Source organism: Neoarius graeffei, chromosome 15 (genome assembly GCF_027579695.1).
Source record: "Neoarius graeffei isolate fNeoGra1 chromosome 15, fNeoGra1.pri, whole genome shotgun sequence".
NCBI lineage: Eukaryota > Metazoa > Chordata > Actinopteri > Siluriformes > Ariidae > Neoarius > Neoarius graeffei.
Window position 1 is genome coordinate 28,275,156 of NC_083583.1, and position 20,837 is coordinate 28,295,992.

Genomic DNA, 20,837 nt, shown 5'->3' on the forward strand with positions numbered 1-20,837 from the left:
GGCGACAGCGCTAACCACTACACCACCGTGCCGCCCCGGAAAGAAAATATCAGGCATATTCTGTTTAAAATGTCCTTGTTCACATGGAGATGCAGAAAAAGTCTGAGATGGATTTTGAAGGGATCGCTAACGGTGCATTTGCAGAGGTTTTGCTACACAGAAAGCTAGCAGAGTAGCAGTCACGTGGTTTCAAAACAAAAACAGCGAATTGGATTCTGGGAAGGGCAAATGACCCCCTTTAAACTGTAAAGAAAAAAATGCACAGGCCAGCTGGCTTTGTACCGTAGCTAAACACTATTCTCTAGGAACTAACAGATTTTTGCAGATATTTGCTGAGAGCAGTAACACAGTGCACGTTTCAGCTGGCTGTAGTAAAACTGAAAGGTAAAGGTTTCTAGCTCATCTGGCCATAAGGCCGATGAGCTGTTGCATGGCATGTCGTCCGTCTGTCCGTCGTCCACAATTCAGTTAAATCGTATCGCCACCATCAGCTCTCCACAGATTTCCGTTCTGATTGTTTTGTTTGAAAGAACTCATCACACTGTCGTTGTTTTGTCAAATTTATTGCTAATGAGGTAGTAATTAAGTCTCATCTCATCTCATTATCTCTAGCCGCTTTATCCTGTTCTACAGGGTCGCAGGCAAGCTGGAGCCTATCCCAGCTGACTACGGGCGAAAGGCGGGGTACACCCTGGACAAGTCGCCAGGTCATCACAGGGCTGACACATAGACACAGACAACCATTCACACTCACATTCACACCTACGGTCAATTTAGAGTCACCAGTTAACCTAACCTGCATGTCTTTGGACTGTGGGGGAAACCGGAGCACCCGGAGGAAACCCATGCGGACACGGGGAGAACATCCAAACTCCACACAGAAAGGCCCTCGCCGGCCACGGGGCTCAAACCCGGACCTTCTTGCTGTGAGGCGACAGCGCTAACCACTACGCTGCCAAATTAAGTCAAATTAACAAATTTTCCAGGCCTCTGATTAGAATTTTATCTCCTCTCTTATTTCTCATCCGATTCCAGTTCTGATTGATGTTTTGGGTCGATCTTCCCTCGAGGAACAAAACTTGGTAGTTTGTTTGTTACCTTTCCTGTTTTATAAACAATTTGTTTACAATTTTGTTTATTTTCAATTAAATCATATCTCCTCCCTCTATTCTCAATGAATTTCAGTTTGGATTGTTTTGTTTGAAAGAACTAGACCTTCTGCACAAAACGTGATCATTGTATTGTCAAATTTTTGCGAACAAACTGCTAATTAGGTCAACTTCGCAAATTTTTGGACTTTTCACACGAATTGTATCTCCTCTTGCAGTTCTCACCCAATTTCAGTTCTTCTTTAAGATATTTTTTGGGGGCTTTTTTTTTTTTTACCTTTATTGGATAGGACAGTGTAGAGACAGGACAGGAAATGAGTGGGAGAGAGAGAGACGGAGAGGGATCGGGAAATGACCTCGGGTCGGAATTGAACCCGGGTCCCCGGATTTATGGTATGGCGCCTTATCCACCTGAGCCACGACGCCCCCCGACTTCAGTTCTAATCAATGTTTTGGGTAGATCTTCCCTCAGGGAACAAAACTTTGTTTGTTTGATTTTCTTGTTGTAAACAATTTATTTACAACTTTGTTTGCAGCTTTGTTTATTTTCAGTTATATCATGTCTCCTCCCTCAATTCTTAATGGATTTCAGTTCTGATTGTTTTATTTTGAAAGAACTAGACCTTCTGCACAAAACTTGGTCATTGTATTGTCAATTTTTTGCGAACAAATTAATAATTAGGTCAACTTAATACATTTTCTTCTGACGAGAATTGTATCTCCTCTTTCATTTATCATGCGAATTCAGTTCGGACTGTTGGTGTTTTGGATAGATCTTCCCTTGGGGAGCAAAATTTAATCCTTTGTTGATTTTGCTGTTGATTTTCCAATTTATCATGGAGGTTGGTCCTTTCAGTTCTGTTTGATGTTTTGGTAGTCATGTTGTTTTGATGGCAGGCCAGATGAGCTACTACATCCTTGACGTTATGGGTGATTAATATCCGAGAGCACAGCTTGAGTCTCCCGCCGCGCTCTGTTTTCTTTGGCTTCATCATGTAACAATAATGACTCGGATAAGAACAAACATAAATTGGCACAATGTGTGCAATTTATGTCTAAATGACATCACAACAACCTCATTTGCTAATCAGGAAGACGTCAACACAACTTTATTTTAATGATCGTCTTTCTTCTTCTTTCTGCTGTCCCCAGAGTATAATGTGAGTTAAATCAGTCAGCATTTCAGCTTTGATGATTATTTATTTAATCTCCACACTCTCACCCCATGATGAGCAGATTCCATTCAAGTTCACACAAATATCCAGTGATTAATCGACCAGCTGGCAAAGACCGTCTATCAGCTCGGCCTGTGTTTTGGACACTGCTGGCTGGCAGTATCACACGACTGAATACAATCAGCAATTGAATAAACATTCCAACTTGTGCAATTTGCACACATTGGTTGGACATGCGTGTGCTAAATGGTCATACCTTTTCTGCCTTTAGAAGAAGCTTGATTAAGTAAAATTCCAAAGCTTTTTAATAGCCTCTGGTGCATCAGTTCTTTAAAGATACAATTTTGCAAAGGCATTACTTGTTTGTCAAAGTGAAGTCTAATTACCAAAGGCAGTGTTGTTTATTTCTGTTTGTTACCCAGAAATTGGTAATTAAAGTTACTGATGTATGTTAGCACTGCATGCGTGTGTTTAATCCATCAGCACTCACAACGTAAAAGAGCTGTGTCATTTGATTAATTACTCTGTCTACACTCCGAATTCACCTGCTGTGGTTTTATGACTTGTAATGATCTAGCTATCGGTGTTTCATCTCAGTGTTGGGCTGCATTTAAACACACCATAATCTCATTCCTCTCATTACATCATCTATTACTGTGAGTCGCTTTCTGCTCTTATTGCCCAGAGGTCATTCAGGTGAGAAATCTTTCCTTGATAAGGAATTAAAGAAAGTGGTACTGGCTAATATTAGGCATATCAGATGAAAATTCAATCCAAATTGCTTGAAACTGGTTTCACTGAATTCAGAATTGAATGCAGAACAAGATACTTTTTACGGAATTCAAATATGTTTATCCGTTCTTGAGATATTACAAATCAAAGATTGAACAAAGGGCTTAATTTTTAGAAAACTGCCCTAATATTGTGTATTAGGAACACATGGTCCAAAATGGGCCTCATTAACAAATGAGATCAAATGTTTTTTTCTCAATATTTTTTTTTTATTTTTGAAGATATTTACATGGAAATTGGCAGGCACATAGATGGTTGTGTACTGAATGCAAAGTCTGAAAAATTAGTGAAAACAAATTATGCAAGTTAGTATTTAATTAATATTAGTGATGCTAATTAGGGCGGCACGGTGGTGTAGTGGTTAGCATTGTCGCCTCACAGCCAGAAGGTCCGGGTTCGAGCCCCGTGGCCAGCGAGGGCCTTTCTGTGTGGAGTTTGCATGTTCTCCCCGTGTCCGCGTGGGTTTCCTCCGGGTGCTCCGGTTTCCCCCACAGTCCAAAGACATGCAGGTTAGGTTAACTGGTGACTCTAAATTGACCGTAGGTGTGAATGTGAGTGTGAATGGTTGTCTGTGTCTATGTGTCAGCCCTGTGATGACCTGGCGACTTGTCCAGGGTGTACCCCGCCTTTCGCCCATAGTCAGCTGGGATAGGCTCCAGCTTGCCTGCGACCCTGTAGAACAGGATAAAGCGGCTAGAGATGAGATGAGATTTTTTTATTTATTTAACCTTTATTTAACCAGGAAGTCCCATTGAGATTAAAAATCTCTTTTTCAAGGGAGACCTGGCCAAGATAGGCAACATTGAAAACTGTTACAGACATACAATATAAAAGAACATCAATAAATACATAGAGACAATATTACAACATTAAAATCGAAATTATACATTAAAAACACCGACATCTTAAAGAAGTCATCTCTAGATCCTTCAGTTTAGCTTTAAATTCGTTTAAAGTAACGAGACAATCTAATTTAAACACATTTTGCAGGTTGTTCCATGCCATAGGAGCTGAATAAGCAAAGGCCTTTTTCCCAAACTCAGTACGGACATTTGGGACTAAAAGCAGATAATGATCAAGGGAACGCAAGGAATATTGTCCCATAATCTTTGGCACCATGAAAACACACAAATAAGGTGGAAGCAAACCCAAAATGGCCTTGTATATAAAGGCGTACCAATGATGGAGCCTGCGAGTGGCCAAAGAAGGCCATCCCACCCGAGAGTAGAGGTCACAATGATGAGTCAAGCCTTTTGCATTCGTTATAAATCTCAAGGCAGCATGATACACTGAATCAATCTTGTGGAGATACTGAGCAGATGTATTTCTGTACAACAGATCTCCATAATCTAAAACAGATAAAAAAAAGTAGCAGCAACAAGTCTCTTCTTAACCTCAAAAGAAAAACATAACTTATTGCGAAAATAAAAACCCAGTTTAAGTTTCAGCTTTTTCACTAGCTGGAGCACATGTACCTTAAAATTGAAAGACTCATCAATTAAAACCCCCAAATATTTATAAGAGCTGACCATTTCTATGCATCTTCCGTCCAGAGTAACCACAGCAGAGGTTTGTGGTCTGGTCTTTGAATTGCTAAAAATCATACATTTTGTCTTTTCAGCATTAAGAACAAGCTTCAACTGGATTAAAGTATTCTGAAAAGCATTAAATGCATTTTGCAGGTGTTCAATGGCCAAAATAACAGTAGAGGCACAAGAATAAATTACCGTGTCATCAGCATAAAAATGAAAATTTGCATTTGGCACATTTTGTCCTAGGTCATTTATATATAAAGTAAATAAAAGCGGACCTAAGACAGAACCCTGTGGAACACCTTTATAAATAGATACAAATTTTGAACAAAGATCATCATATTTAATACATTGAGATCTATCATTTAGGTAATCTGAGAACCATGCTACTGCTTGCTCTGAAAGTCCTAAATTAAGAAGTCTAATCTTTAAGACACTGTGGTCAACGGTGTCGAAAGCTTTAGATAAATCAACAAAAAGTGACGCACAGTGCTGTTTCCTATCACGTGCAATCAAGATGTCATTTACTACCTTCAAGCCAGCAGTGATGGTGCTATGCTTCTTCCTAAAACCTGACTGATAAGTAGAAAGAACATCATTGTTGAAAAGAAACTCCTTTAGCTGATTACTAACCAGAGTTTCAAGTATCTTGGCCAAAACTGAAAGATTTGATATTGGCCTATAATTATTCAAACAGGCTGGATCACCTCCCTTCCATAAAGGCAGGACAAAAGCAGACTTCCACAATTTAGGAACAACCTTGGTTTCTATAGAAAGATTAAAAATATAAGTTAAAGGCCTCGAAATAAAATCTGATGCCAATCTCAAGAAATATGGCTCAATAAGATCAGGCCCTGGTGCTTTTCTAGGATCCACACCCTTCAAGGCTTTACAAACTTCCTGCACAGAAAAAGGTACAAAATTGAACACTTCCCCAGTATTCACTGTAACTTCAGCACAGAAACTCTCAGATTTAGAATGAACAGTATCAAACAAGGAGCCAGAAGATATAAAATGCTCATTAAAACAATTCAAAATCTCCATCTTGTCATGAACAGCAATAGCGTCTTTCATAACACAAGTAGGTAGAACATGAGCAGTTTTTTCCACAGAGAGTGATTTTATCATTTTCCAAAACCTCCTTGGGTCATTTAAACTCTCAGTGGTAACAGACAGATAAAATTCTGATTTGGCTTTCTTTATAAGAGAAGAACATCTATTTCTTAGTTGTCTAAAAACAAGCCAGTCTGAGGTACAACCCGTTGCCCTAGCCTTTGCCCAGGCCGAGTTACGCTCATGAACAGAGTCTGCACCTTCAGAGGAGAACCAGGGGTTATCACGACCTTTTACTCTGTATCTCCTATAAGGAGCATGAGTGTTAATAATATGTGTGAACTCATCTTTAAAAAAGTTCCAGGCTATCTCCACAGGAATCACAGGAATCAGCTCAATTCTACTCCAATCAAAGTGATACAAATCATGATAAAATCCCTGCTCATTAAAAAATTTAAGATTCCTCTTACAAATGATTCGTGACTTTTTTGTTTAGGAACCTTAGTGTTCCTTAAGGCAGCAACAACACAATGATCACTTAGATCATTACAAAATACACCGACACCTGAAAATTTATAAGGAACATTTGTAAGAATTAAATCAATTAAAGTGGACTTTTCTATGCATTTAAGATTTGGACGAGTAGGCGAATTAATCAGCTGGGTCAGATTCACAGAATCACAAAAGGATTTGAATTCATCAGATACTGGCTTTAGCCAATCCCAATTCAAATCACCAGCTAAAACAAGTTCATTATATTTAAGTCTGAGATGAGATGAGATGATGCTAATTAGGTAAAAACGTTAAATCGGTACACTATCTTCTTCAAAGTTTCACCAAATGGCTTCATTTGTGCAATATAAAGCTGATCTTAACTCATTTATATATCACAAAGAAGGAGAAATCAATGTTAATTATAAATTACAAGTACAATAATAAAATATGCATAAATAAGCATTGGATGTCATTCACAGCTACCATTTTTGTATCAAAATAAACGCGTGCTGTGAGAGCACAATATCCCCTGCTGGCAACGAGGCCAAAACTCTGGTAAAATGTGAGTGAATTGAATGAAATTGCAATATACGTATTACTGACCTACAACAAAGAATCCTGTCAAGTTTTGTGAAATTCCTCCAAAAATTGAGAGAGGAGTTGATTTCAGAAGGTGAGTACCCTTCCCGGGACGGACGGACATTGCTACGACATAATGCCCCCTTGGGTCTTTCAGCCAGCAGGGGATAATAAAAGAATATTTCTAATACCCTCTTTGTGCACTGTCAGCCTTTCTGTTTGTCAAAAGTAGGACCTACTCGTGTTTTATATGAAAGAACATAAATGATTATTTTGATTAATACTCAGAGTTTTCAAGGTGAACCCCTTAAAAACTGTGATTCACATCCAACAAACAATTCCATTTAATTGAATTGAAACTGACACTCGCGTTTCTGACGTCTGGGTTTTTTTAAATATCCTTCCGACCACAAAGATCTCAATATTTTTCATCAAAACAACTATTCGAAAAGTTATTTATTCACATGAATCATTTTTATTTGAAAAAATAAGTAGGTAAAACTATGAAAACTCACTTCAAAGTCTCCCATGAAGCGTAACATCAAAATTAGCAGATGGAAAATTTTGCTGAATACTTCATCAGAAACAGTGAGAGGGAGAGATCATCCCTCTCAAAGTTATCTGACTGATATTCATGAGTAATCCAGTCAGAAACTGATCAGAAGAGAGAGAGAGAACCTGAGCACCTTCCCGTGACTCAAAAAGCACCGGCAGTTTCCCGACGTCACACGAGCAGAGAGTGCACTCTGTTGTACCAACGTCAACCTACCATTACGCCCAAAGTACTGAACAGATCTTAACAAGATACATTTATTTGGAAAGCAGAAATTATAAGCTTTTTAATGATAGTATTCACGATAGAAAATATTCAAGAGTTAAGCAATGACTGATTTGGAAACTTAGATGAGCGTCTGCATGCACAATTTTCACAGCACGGCCAGCGAGCGTCTGATGTTAGTATGTTAAACATGCATGTTGTTATCAAGCCCTAGAGTTTGATGATGTGGACATGGTCCAGCTTGGCTGTGCATCATTTTACACTATAGTTCTTTTTAGCATCAGAATCAAGCTTATTGCCAAGTACGTTTTCACATACAAGGAATTTGCTTTGGTGATTGGTCCTTGAACAATGAAGACAGAAGAATTTAGCAAAGACTAAAGTAGCTAAATGCATAGAATAAAAACTAGAAGAATCTGAAATATACAAATTTGAAAAGTGGGCATGTTTAAGGGATATGTGAAGGAGTTGGAGTCTAAGCTGTACAGTATGTCCGGAATGTGCAAAAATAGGTCACATGATGAAGATGGAGAAGAGATATGAGAAGAGTGTGTGAGAGGAAGAGAATATGTGTAATGAGCAAAGTCCATAACCAAGCTGTACAGTGTGAGCCGGAATGTGCAATAAGGGTTCACAGAATAAAGGTGTAGGACATGACCTTGAAATGTGCAAAATCGCAGTTCAGAGATGAAGTGCATTAATGTTAGTTTGGAAGTGTGAGGTTCGAGTCAGTGGGGGTCTCTGACCTTATTGATGAGGCCAGCTGCAGTGGGGAAAAAGCTAGCCTTATGACATGAGGTTTTGGTTCTAATGGACCGCAGCCTCCTCCCAGAGGGGAGTGATTCAAAAAGTTTGTGTTACCAAAGTCAATGTGTGTGTGTGTGTGTGTGTGTGTGTGTGTGTATATATTTATACACACACACACACACACACACACACACACACACACACACACAAAATAATTTGTCTCCATTACTTGCTCCCTGAAGGTGAGGAAGGATTCATTTAGGTGGCATAAAACAAATCACAGGTATCAACAAAGGATTTATGTCTTTTAGTTGACTTTTTTTGTCGACCCTGAAGGACTAATGTTCTAATCTTACGTTCACACTAGCACGTCACTCATGGCATTTACTGGTGTGCACTGTACAGCTTTTTTTTTTAAAGTCCTGGTGACAAATGGTAATTATTGTATATAGCTTCTAAAACTAACGAGTTACACACACGCACACATCTGTGTGAAAGTTATTTTACATACCGTAACATGCTACTCTTCACGCTAGCTTCATATCAGGTTAACAAAGCAAGCTAACTCTATAAACTGCATACACTCACCAATGGCACCAACAATCTTCGCTACCACTTTCCCAGATTTGTTTTTTTTTTATGCCTTTTTTTTTTCTAATTTTTTGCATGCCAAACAATAAATGCAGGTAGGATCTAAAGCTGTAAGTTGGGAACTGAAGAAACTTTGGACCACAAGCACGTTAGAACTGCTCAGAGGAATCACTCAAACCGATCATTTGGATTTGTTGATTTATTTTGTTCGTATGGTCTTGAGAAAATGTATATTTTTTTCTTTAAAATGTTGTGGTATGGGGCGGCACGGTGGTGTAGTGGTTAGTGCTGTCGCCTCACAGAAAGAAGGTCCGGGTTCGAGCCCCGTGCCCGGTGAGGGCCTTTCTGTGTGGAGTTTGCATGTTCTCCCCGTGTCCGCGTGGGTTTCCTCCGGGTGCTCCGGTTTCCCCCACAGTCCAAAGACATGCAGGTTAGGTTAGGTTAGGTTAACTGGTGACTCTAAATTGACCGTAGGTGTGAGTGTGAATGGTTGTCTGTGTCCATGTGTCATGTGTCAGCCCTGTGATGACCTGGCGACTTGTCCAGGGTGTACCCCGCCTTTCGCCCGTAGTCAGCTGGGATAGGCTCCAGCTTGCCTGCGACCCTGTAGAACAGGATAAAGCGGCTAGAGATAATGAGATGAGATGTTGTGGTATTGTTTGTTGCTGGAACTGAAATTACAGCTCAATTCCATGTATATGTTCACCAGTCACGTTGCTATTTGCTAGTATAGGCTAATATGCTAATACATCACCCGAAAATGTTAAACTCATCAAAACAAAATCAGATATAAAAAGTTCCAAGTTCAATGTCCAATGACCAGAAATGGTCAAAGTACCTAAATTCCTGACCTTCTTGACTTATTCATATAAATAAATAAATGCAGCTTGAAATTTTTCATTCACATTAAAATAGAAAAATATAAACTCTTATATTTACTTCAAGGTATTAAAGAGTACAAGAAAGATTCACAAAATAAAAAGACATCTGCATTAAATTACACCCTGATTGTTTAGTTGTAAATGGATCTGGGGAACATGGGTAAAACTAGCAACATAGAGTAAATCAACAACAGCTTTATTTTAATCTCTCAGAAAGTAGCTAGTATGATAATCCAGGGGGGCGGCACGGTGGTGTAGTGGTTAGCACTGTCGCCTCACAGCAAGAAGGTCCGGGTTCGAGCCCCGTGGCCAACAGGGGCCTTTCTGTGTGGAGTTTGCATGTTCTCCCCGTGTCCGCGTGGGTTTCCTCCGGGTGCTCCGGTTTCCCCCACAGTCCAAAGACATGCAGGTTAGGTTAACTGGTGACTCTAAATTGACCGTAGGTGTGAGTGTGAATGGTTGTGTGTCTCTATGTTTCAGCCCTGCGATGACCTGGCAACTTGTCCAGAGTGTACCCCGCCTCTCGCCCATCGTCAGTTGGGATAGGCTCCAGCTTGCCCACGACCCTGCACAGGATAAGCGGTTATGGATAATGGATGGATGATAATACAGAAACTCTGATAATAACTTCCATAAATACAGTGTGTACATAGTAACATGCTGAGTACAGTGATAATTATTAAGTCTAATTCTGATTTAGATCAAATTCTTGTAACTGTCTGATGGTAGAAAGTCACCATATGATTTTACAAATATATAATTATCGAGAAATAGTGATGCAGTGTTTGGAAATGAAGTGAGGAGAAAATAGAGATTTTCTTTTTAAATGTAGGAAAGGTTAAAGGTACTAGGTGCATGAAAAATTAAGTAAAGAACAGATGCATAAAAACCAGACTTATGTACAATAATTAAGTAATATAGTGTTGTTAAATAATATAGTATTTGTTTACTAGCCATTTCTGTGTTGTGGACAGAGCTCCTAAAGTGAAGTACAAGCAAATCAAATGGCTAAACTTAAGAACCTGCTTGGCAAGTTTTCATTATTAACCCACAGGTTGTATGGAAATTTAACTTGTGTATTTTTGTAGTTTAAAAGATTTTAAGCTAAATGTTGACCATTAGGTGTATCTTCTTCTCTTGGCTTACAGCCATATTGGAGTGACATAATATCTCATCTCATCTCATTATCTGTAGCCGCTTTATCCTTCTACAGGGTCGCAGGCAAGCTGGAGCCTATCCCAGCTGACTACGGGCGAAAGGCGGGGTACACCCTGGACAAGCCGCCAGGCATAATGTCACTATCATAAACATTACACCATTACAGTGGTTGTTGATTTTGATTTCTGCTGTTTAAATGTTGGAACTTCAACATCCAGTGGCTTTTTGGGCGGCACGGTGGTGTGGTGGTTAGCGCTGTCGCCTCACAGCGAGAAGATTCTGGGTTTGAACCCAGCAGCCGGCAAGGGCCTTTCTGTGTGGAGTTTGCATGTTCTCCCCATGTCTGTGTGGGTTTCCTCCGGGTGCTCCGGTTTCCCCCACAGTCCAAAGACATGCGGTTAGGTTATAATGGGATGGCCTTGGGCTGAGATGCCCTTGAGCGAAGCACCTAACTCCCAGCTGCTCACCGGGTGCTGTTAGCATGGCTGCCCACTGCTGTGGGTATGTATGTATGTATGTGTGTGTGTGCACATGTGTGTGTTCACGGCTTCAGATGGGTTAAATGCAGAGAAGAAATTTCACAAATGTGTGATGAATAAAGTTGTGCTTTCTTTAAACTGAGCTTTTCCAAATCTGTTGTCTGGAATACGACAATTTACTACTTTTAGCTACAGCTCATAATTAAAGTTTCAACTGAAGGCCTTTTATGATTGCATTGTGTAATGGTACTGGCACAATAATTCAGATGTTTACGTGACATTTTATTGGTTTTATAGTTTCTGGTTTTATGAACGGCCCTAATGAATAAAAAGAAAAAAAGAAACCACAAGGGCCTAATAGGCATTTGACTTGTCATTTCTTTTTTTTCCACCTTTTTTCATCTCCAAGTTAAACATATAAAAGTTATAGCTTGTAAAGCTGTATACATTTATATTGTATAGTTGTGCATGTCACTGCCGACTGTGAGGACTTGGTAGGGGCTCGTCCTTTAATCTGGGTAACAGATGGCACTGAACTTGAGGTGGTGAAGTAAGGAGAGCTCACAGTGGGTTTCACCTTAAATTCACACAACAGAGAAAGACAAAGAGAAGGATGAAGTACAACCAACAGTGGAACACACTGGAATTTGCATCCATGCAACATACACTCAATGGCCACTTTATTAGGAACACCCATCCACCTGCTGTTTGAAACAGTTCTCTCATCAGCCGATCCCTTGACAGCAGCACAATGCATAAAATCCTACAGATACAAATCAGGAGCTTCAGTTAATGTTCACTTCAAACGTCAGGACGGGAAAAATTCTGATCTCAAAGTCTGACTTTCACTGTGGCATGGCTGTTGGTGCCAGATGGACTGATTTGAGTATTTCAGAAGCTGTTGATCTCCTGGGGTTTTCATACACAACAGTCTGTAGAGTTTACACAGAATGGTGCGAAAAACAAAATACACTGAGTGAGTTACGGGTCTGTGGGTGGAAACAAACGCTTTGTTGATAAGAGAGGTCAGAGGAAGATTGGTTCGAGCTGCCAGGTAGGACAGAGCAACTCATAGCAACTCTCTCCAACCATGGTGAGCAGAAACGTATCTCAGCATGCAACAGCAGAAGACCACATTGGGTTCCACTCCTGCAGCCAAGAACAGGAATCTTAGAATCAAGATAAGTTCCTATTAAAGTGGCCAGTGAGTGTATAATATGTGCGATAAAGTAGTGAAAATGCCATGCCATCCACAGTTAGGAGTAAGGAAACAAAATTAATTTAAGTGTGCAGACTGGTCAAAGGGCAAAAACTGTAATTCCAGCGCTAAGAAATGTCACTGAAAAAAAATCTCATGTAATCTTGAACATTCTGTCAGGAAAGGTTTATTCATCCATTCATCTTCAGTGACCTCCTGAGTCGATACTGCCTTTGATTGCAATTACAGCTGCAAGTTTTCTGGGATATACTGTCTCTCTGTCAGCTTTGCACATCTGGATTGTGATATTTTTGCCCATACATTTTGGGCTGAAATTTGTTCAAGCTCTGTCAGATTGGAAGGAGGCTATTTATTGTTAAACAAAAATGTTAATCTCTCTTGGGCGGCACAGTGGTGTAGAGGTTAGCACTGTCACCTCACAGCAAGAAGGTTCTGGGTTTGAGCCCAGTGGCCAACGGGGGCCTTTCTGCACGGAGTTTGCATGTTCTCCCCGTGTCCACGTGGGTTTCCTCCGGGTGCTCCGGTTTCCCCCACAGTCCAAAGACATGCAGGTTAGGTTAACTGGTGACTCTAAATTGACCGTAGGTGTGAATGTGAGTGTGAATGGTTGTGGGTCTCTATGTATCAGCCCTGTGATGATCTGATGACTTGTCCAGGGTGTACCCCGCCTCTCGCCCATAGTCAGTTGGGATAGGCTCCACCTTGCCCGCGACTCTGCACAGGATAAGCGGCTACAGATGGATGGATTAATCTTTCTCAATTGTTATGCGAATTACAACCCCAATTCCAAAAAAGTTGGGACAAAGTACAAATTGTAAATAAAAACGGAATGCAATGATGTGGAAGTTTCAAAATTCCATATTTTATTCAGAATAGAACATAGATGACGTATCAAATGTTTAAACTGAGAAAATGTATAATTTAAAGAGAAAAATTAGGTGATTTTAAATTTCATGACAACAACACATCTCAAAAAAGTTGGGACAAGGCCATGTTTACCACTGTGAGACATCCCCTTTTCTCTTTACAACAGTCTGTAAACGTCTGGGGACTGAGGAGACAAGTTGCTCAAGTTTAGGGATAGGAATGTTAACCCATTCTTGTCTAATGTAGGATTCAAGTTGCTCAACTGTCTTAGGTCTTTTTTGTCGTATCTTCCGTTTTATGATGCGCCAAATGTTTTCTATGGGTGAAAGATCTGGACTGCAGGCTGGCCAGTTCAGTACCCGGACCCTTCTTCTACGCAGCCATGATGCTGTAATTGATGCAGTATGTGGTTTGGCATTGTCATGTTGGAAAATGCAAGGTCCTCCCTGAAAGAGACGTCGTCTGGATGGGAGCATATGTTGCTCTAGAACCTGGATATACCTTTCAGCATTGATGGTGTCTTTCCAGATGTGTAAGCTGCCCATGCCACACGCACTAATGCAACCCCATACCATCAGAGATGCAGGCTTCTGAACTGAGCGCTGATAACAACTTGGGTCCTCCTTCTCCTCTTTAGTCCGAATGACACGGCGTCCCTGATTTCCATAAAGAACTTCAAATTTTGATTCGTCTGACCACAGAACAGTTTTCCACTTTGCCACAGTCCATTTTAAATGAGCCTTGGCCCAGAGAAGACGTCCGCACTTCTGGATCATGTTTAGATACGGCTTCTTCTTTGAACTATAGAGTTTTAGCTGGCAACAGCAGATGGCACAGTGAATTGTGTTCACAGGTAATGCTCTCTGGAAATATTCCTGAGCCCATTTTGTGATTTCCAATACAGAAGCATGCCTGTATGTGATGCAGTGCCATCTAAGGGCCCAAAGATCACGGGCACCCAGTATGGTTTTCTGACCTTGACCCTTACGCACAGAGATTCTTCCAGATTCTCTGAATCTTTTGATGATATTATGCACTGTAGATGATGATATGTTCAAACTCTTTGCAATTTTACACTGTCGAACTCCTTTCTGATATTGCTCCACTATTTGTCGGCGCAGAATTAGGGGGATTGGTGATCCTCTTCCCATCTTTACTTCTGAGAGCCGCTGCCACTCCAAGATGCTCTTTTTATACCCAGTCATGTTAATGACCTATTGCCAATTGACCTAATGAGTTGCAATTTGGTCCTCCAGCTGTTCCTTTTTTGTACCTTTAACTTTTCCAGCCTCTTATTGCCCCTGTCCCAACTTTTCTGAGATGTGTTGCTGTCATGAAATTTCAAATGAGCCAATATTTGGCATGAAATTTCAAAATGTCTCACTTTCGACATTTGATATGTTGTCTATGTTCTATTGTGAATACAATATCAGTTTTTGAAACTTCCACATCATTGCATTCCGTTTTTATTTACAATTTGTACTTTGTCCCAACTTTTTTGGAATCGGGGTTGTATTTTGGCACTGTGAAAAATCTAAGAAAATTGTCGGAGTCGCTGTATATAATATTTTAAATATATTTTCTTGATGTCTGTCAATAATGTTCGAATTGACAATAAATTAACACCTAAACACTTTAAATGAACAAAAATGTCAGAATTTTAGTGTCAAACAACATTAAAAATATAATCATGTTCATTTTTTCACACTACATTTCACCTTATGTTAGAAATTTTCAATCGTAAAGGTGTATTTCTAGGCTTCCAAAGGTTTTTTATTTTAATGCCACTTTGATGTAAAACTGCTGGCACGATCATTCAAATGCATGCATGATGTTTTACTATAAATAAAATTAACACCATAAGGCCAAACGCCTTTCTGACCTGCTTTGAGTTATTGATTGAAAACATTGAGTTGTGTATTGTGCGTCACACACTGTGCAAAACTGAAGCCAGTGTGTTTTATGAAACCTTGCTAAAGAATTATGTGACACATGACAAATTCCATTAGTTTTATACCAAGAGGCATGAAAGAAATCCATAGCTGTACACAGCCCTGAGCATGCATGAAGAATTGATGATGTACGCTTAAGGCTTATTGTAAAGGTAAGTTAGTAAAGAATCTATTCTTATTCATATAAGCCAATCTCCAGACAAAGTAAAGGAGGAAAAAACAATATAAAGTGTCTTTGGAATGTGTTCAGCCACCATGAGCCTCCAGAGCAAGTTCACTGCACTGTAGTATATTCAATTACTTGGAGTTATGAGGACTGTGAAGGTCATAGCATATGATTTTGATCATTTTCATCTTTATCAGATTGTTCAGTGAGCTCTCGTGCCCTGGGGATTGACCCAGCATAGAAATGGTTCATCATAGGATAAAAGTGATCAGTCTGAAAAATTTGTATTGATTTGCAGTGACTTTCCCCCCTTTAATTTGCCACCCATCTGTACTTCTACAGGAAATGAAATACTGTTTTCAGAAAACAAGACTTTCTTGGATATGTTTGATAAAATATTTTATTAAAAAGAAGACTTAGGCCGAATTATTTACTGATGTTGATCTGAATCATTGCACCTCTGATATTTCAGTCATTTATGAGTAAGAAATAATTATGATTCTCCATTACAGCCCAAAACGAGTCTTTCCTCGTTTTTCTTTCTGGTGCACATTACTGCTCCAGCTGCCCATTCGTCATTTTTAGACCTATTTGAGAATATTACCTCTTGAAGAAAAAAAAGCTGTATATCTGATCACTGAGGGAGTTATTTTAAAAATGACAGCAAAAGATGGGGTGCAAAAAGGTATATGTTTTCCAATAAGACTCTCAAACAAAATTTATAGTCCAAACAAACCATCTGTTAAGAAAAATGACGAATGGACTAAAAACTGAGGCCATCTTAACTTGATTAATTGCTGGATTGAGCAGGACAGAAGCACACACATCGATAGACAAGCAGCTGGCAAAAATTAAAGTGTGTACACGCAGCCCGATGCATCTGTCTAATAACATGAACCACAAAAAGAACTTTGGATTCATTTCATCAGCAAAGTTGAAGCCTTGAGTAGTTTTGCAATTTCGGGAAAGTTCAGGAGGTTTATGGGAGCATTAATGGGATTTTTAATGAAAAATAAAAAGATAGAAGGTTCATGTATTTGGAAGGTCCCTTATGGTAGGTCTTTGGTAGGTGGAAAAAAATTCCCCTAAAGGTAGTAGGATTTCAGCTGCTGGATGGAGCAGGTTGATTTTCACCAACAGAAGCTTTGCACCATCACGTGACCCCATAGCAACAGTAACTACGCCGCCATGACAGGGGGTACACTTGTAGTGCTTCATTCAGCCGAATTAGTTGCTATTGACCGGTATGGGAAGGTTTTGCTGCATTTTTGGATGTGCAAATAATTTTGAATGAAACAAAGACATCACATTTTTTAATTTACCAAAAGTAATTGGCGGCACGGTGGTGTAGTGGTTAGCGCTGTCGCCTCACAGCAAGAAGGTCCTGGGTTCGAGCCCCGGGGCCGGCGAGGGCCTTTCTGTGTGGAGTTTGCATGTTCTCCCCGTGTCCGTGTGGGTTTCCTCCGGGTGCTCCGGTTTCCCCCACAGTCCAAAGACATGCAGGTTAGGTTAACTGGTGACTCTAAATTGACCGTAGGTGTGAGTGTGAATGGTTGTCTGTGTCTATGTGTCAGCCCTGTGATGACCTGGCGACTTGTCCAGGGTGTACCCCGCCTTTCGCCCGTAGTCAGCTGGGATAGGCTCCAGCTTGCCTGCGACCCTGTAGAAGGATAAAGCGGCTAGAGATAATGAGATGAGATGAGACCAAAAGTAATTGATCACTGGGGGGAAAAAACAGAGAAATTTCTAAACGTAGAAGGGAAAATGGGGGGGGGACATTCAGTGGGACTCAATGTCAAACTAAGAGGTCAAAAAGCCTACAATATGCTCACTTCATTTCCACAAAGGTAACAATTAAAAAAAAAAATATTTCACAACTGCAGCAAGGTGCTCATTCTTATACAGTGACGTGAACATGAGCAGCACAGTGGATTTGCATAGTCTAACCTTCACCGAGACTTAAAAAGTGCATTTACATTCGGGGATCCTTTGGAGCGTGTTGTGCAAGAGCTTGGGACCCAGTCATTATGGGAAACACCTTATGCTGATTTGAGCACAATCAACATGCACGTATAAGGACACGGAGGCTTTGTGAAGTATTATCATTCTCACTGTCATGTTTGTTTCTAGCCAGGTTTATGACTCTGCTTTCAGTTTCATTTGTGTTTTGTTTTTGTCAATATCATGCCTGCTAATAAACACTCTTCCTGCACTTAGAACCATCTACCGCCGCATACCTGACAGAAGACTTCACAAAGTCTCTGTGAAAACAGCGTCTTTATATGCGCATACTGAATGCGCTCAAATCAGCATCAGGTGTTTCCCATCATGACTGGGTCCCAAGCGTGCACACAACATGATCCCCGAATGTAAATGCGCTTTTTACAGTGGTGCTTGAAAGTTTGTAAACCCTTTAGAATTTTCTATATTTCTGCATAAATATGACCTAAAATATTATCAGATTTTCACACAAATCCTAAAAGTAGATAAAGAGAACCCAATTAAACAAATAAGACAAAAATATTATACTTGGTCATTTATTTATTGAGGAAAATGATCCAATATTACCGTACATATCTGTGAGTGGCAAAAGTATGTGAACCTTTGCTTTCAGTATCTGGTGTGATCCCCTTGTGCAGCAATAACTGCAACTAAATGTTTCCAGTAACTGTTGATCAGTTCTGCACACCGGCTTGGAGGAATTTTAGCCCATTCCTCCGTACAGAACAGCTTCAACTCTGGAATGTTGGTGGGTTTCCTCACATGAACTGCTCGCTTCAGGTCCTTCCATAGCATTTCGATTGGATTAAGGTCAGGACTTTGACTTGGCCATTCCAAAACATTAACTTTATTCTTCTTTAACCATTCTTTGGTAGAACGACTTGTGTGCTTAGGGTCGTTGTCTTGCTGCATGACCCACCTTCTCTTGAGATTCAGTTCATGGACAGATGTCCTGACATTTTCCTTTAGAATTCGCTGCCATAATTCAGAATTCATTGTTCCATCAATTATGGCAAGCCATCCTAGCCCAGATGCAGCAAAACAGGCCCATACCATGATACTGTACAACTTAGAAAACTTTAATGTCCCCGAAAGGCAATTTGTTGTACAGTACAGTACAGGCATATGACAGAACAGACAAAACAGACATTTAGTAGACATCTGCAGCACTATTCATCTAACACATAACATACAGTACAGTAAAATGGAGTATATTGCACTTCCTTACAAGGCCTAATATCATAAAAAAATGCATAACATGCACACATCAATGAGTGGAATACAGTAAGGAGTAAGAAGGAGTATATTGCACTTGCCTAAGGGCCTACTACCACCATGTTTCATAGATGGGATAAGGTTCTTATGCTGGAATGCAGTGTTTTCCTTTCTCCAAACATAACGCTTCTCATTTAAACCAAAAAGTTCTATTTTGGTCTCATCCATCCACAAAACATTTTTCCAGTAGCCTTCTGGCTTGGACACGTGATCTTTAGTAAATTGCAGATGGGTAGCAATGCTGTTTTTGGAGAGCAGTGGCTTTCTCCTTGCAACCCTGCCATGCACACCATTGTTGTTCAGTGTTCTCCTGATGGTGGACTCATGAACATTAACATTAGCCAACGTGAGACAGGCCTTCAGTTGCTTAGAAGTTACCCTGGGGTCCTTTGTGACCTCGCCGACTATTACACGCCTTGCTCTTGGAGTGATCTTTGTTGGTCGACCACTCCTGGGGAGGGTAACAATGGTCTTGAATTTCCTCCACTTGTACACAATCTGTCTGACTGTGGATTGGTGGAGTCCAAACTCTTTAGAGATGGTTTTGTAACCTTTTTCCAGCCTGATGAGCATCAACAACCCTTTTTCTGAGGTCCTCAGAAATCTCCTTTGTTTGTGCCATGATACACTTCCACAAACATTGTGTTGTGAAGATCAGACGTTGATAGATCCCTGTTCTTTAAATAAAACAGGGTGCCCACTCACACCTGATTGTCATCCCATTGCTTGAAAACACCTGACTCTAATTTCACCTTCAAATTAACTGCTAATCCTAGAGGTTCACATACTTTTGCCACTCACAGATATGTAATATTGGATCATTTTCCTTAATAAATAAATGACCAAGTATAATATTTTTGTCTTATTAACTAGGTTCTCTTTATCTACTTTTAGGACTTGTGTGAAAATCTGATGATGTTTTAGGTCATATTTATGCAGAAATATAGAAAATTCTAAAGGCTTCACAAACTTTCAAGCACCACTGTATTTCCCCTAATTACACTAGAGACCCTTTTATCTGTTTTTTTACTGCTGTCAAACTGAAAAAGAAGACAGACCTCAGTTAATTTCAGCAAGTAAATTCTCACTGAAGCTCTGGGTTCAACGGCTACATGAGGTGAGAGTCTTGATTAGATCACGGATTGAGGTTCATCGACACTGGCCTCAGTCACATATCATTGCCACTGGCCAAATGCTTTATTTAAACCTGTGCTCATATATCCTGGAAAGAGTGTGAAATGTCAGAGCCCCTGTGGAGCCGTACAAATTAACTTTCCTCTTTTTGCCATGGGAATGAGGATTCCTGAGTAGGACAGATATCAAGTACTATATCCTGTTGAAGATTGTTGCCTTTGAAGTGTGCACCCTCCACAGAGACTCAAATGTGTGCAAAGGGATGATTTGACAAATGAGGCAAAAGGCAGGGAAAATTAATGATGAAGTGAAAACTGCACTAAGCAGAGATGGTGAAAATACACAGCTTTTGGCACTGGGTGCATCCCATTAGTCATCTAACTAGATGCAAAGCAATGTAAATGATGCTAATTCTTTTTAATTCAGTAACTCCAGCTGTACGGTGCCTTGCCTATGGTGAGTATTCACCACTCTTTTACTTCACTCTTGTATGATTATTCACCACTCTTGTACTTCACCACATTTTGTGGTGTTACAATCTGGAAATGAAATGGACTAACTTTGGGATTTTATTTTCATGAGTCTACATAAAATAGCTCATAATATTGAAGTGAGGGTGGAATCATCCATACAGTTGGGAAAATTATTTAATTATTGAGCATCCCATGGAGCACATGTAAATCCATCTTTAAAAGTACTGACCGGGGCGGGTGTTAAATACTTATGCAACCAACAGATTAGATTGGATTCACTTTGTCACTGAGCAGAGTACAAAGCCAACAAAAAGCAATGGGATAGGGGGTTGGGGTGTGGGGGGTGGCATAAATTCTTTATGCAAGGCACTGTACATCATG

At 40.1% G+C, this 20,837-nt stretch overlaps 1 protein-coding gene across 2 annotated transcripts in view; it reads right to left on the reverse strand.

Annotated features, from left to right (window-relative positions):
- Window positions 1-10,247: 10,247 nt before the first annotated feature.
- The window catches only part of LOC132898809 (cortexin domain-containing 1 protein), a 59,116-nt gene continuing 48,526 nt past the window's right edge, over window positions 10,248-20,837 (reverse strand). For both annotated transcript variants that reach the window (XM_060940475.1, XM_060940476.1), the window contains one exon: window positions 10,248-10,298. The gene's annotated coding sequence lies outside the window, so the exon portion shown is untranslated. The remainder of the gene's footprint in view (window positions 10,299-20,837) is intronic.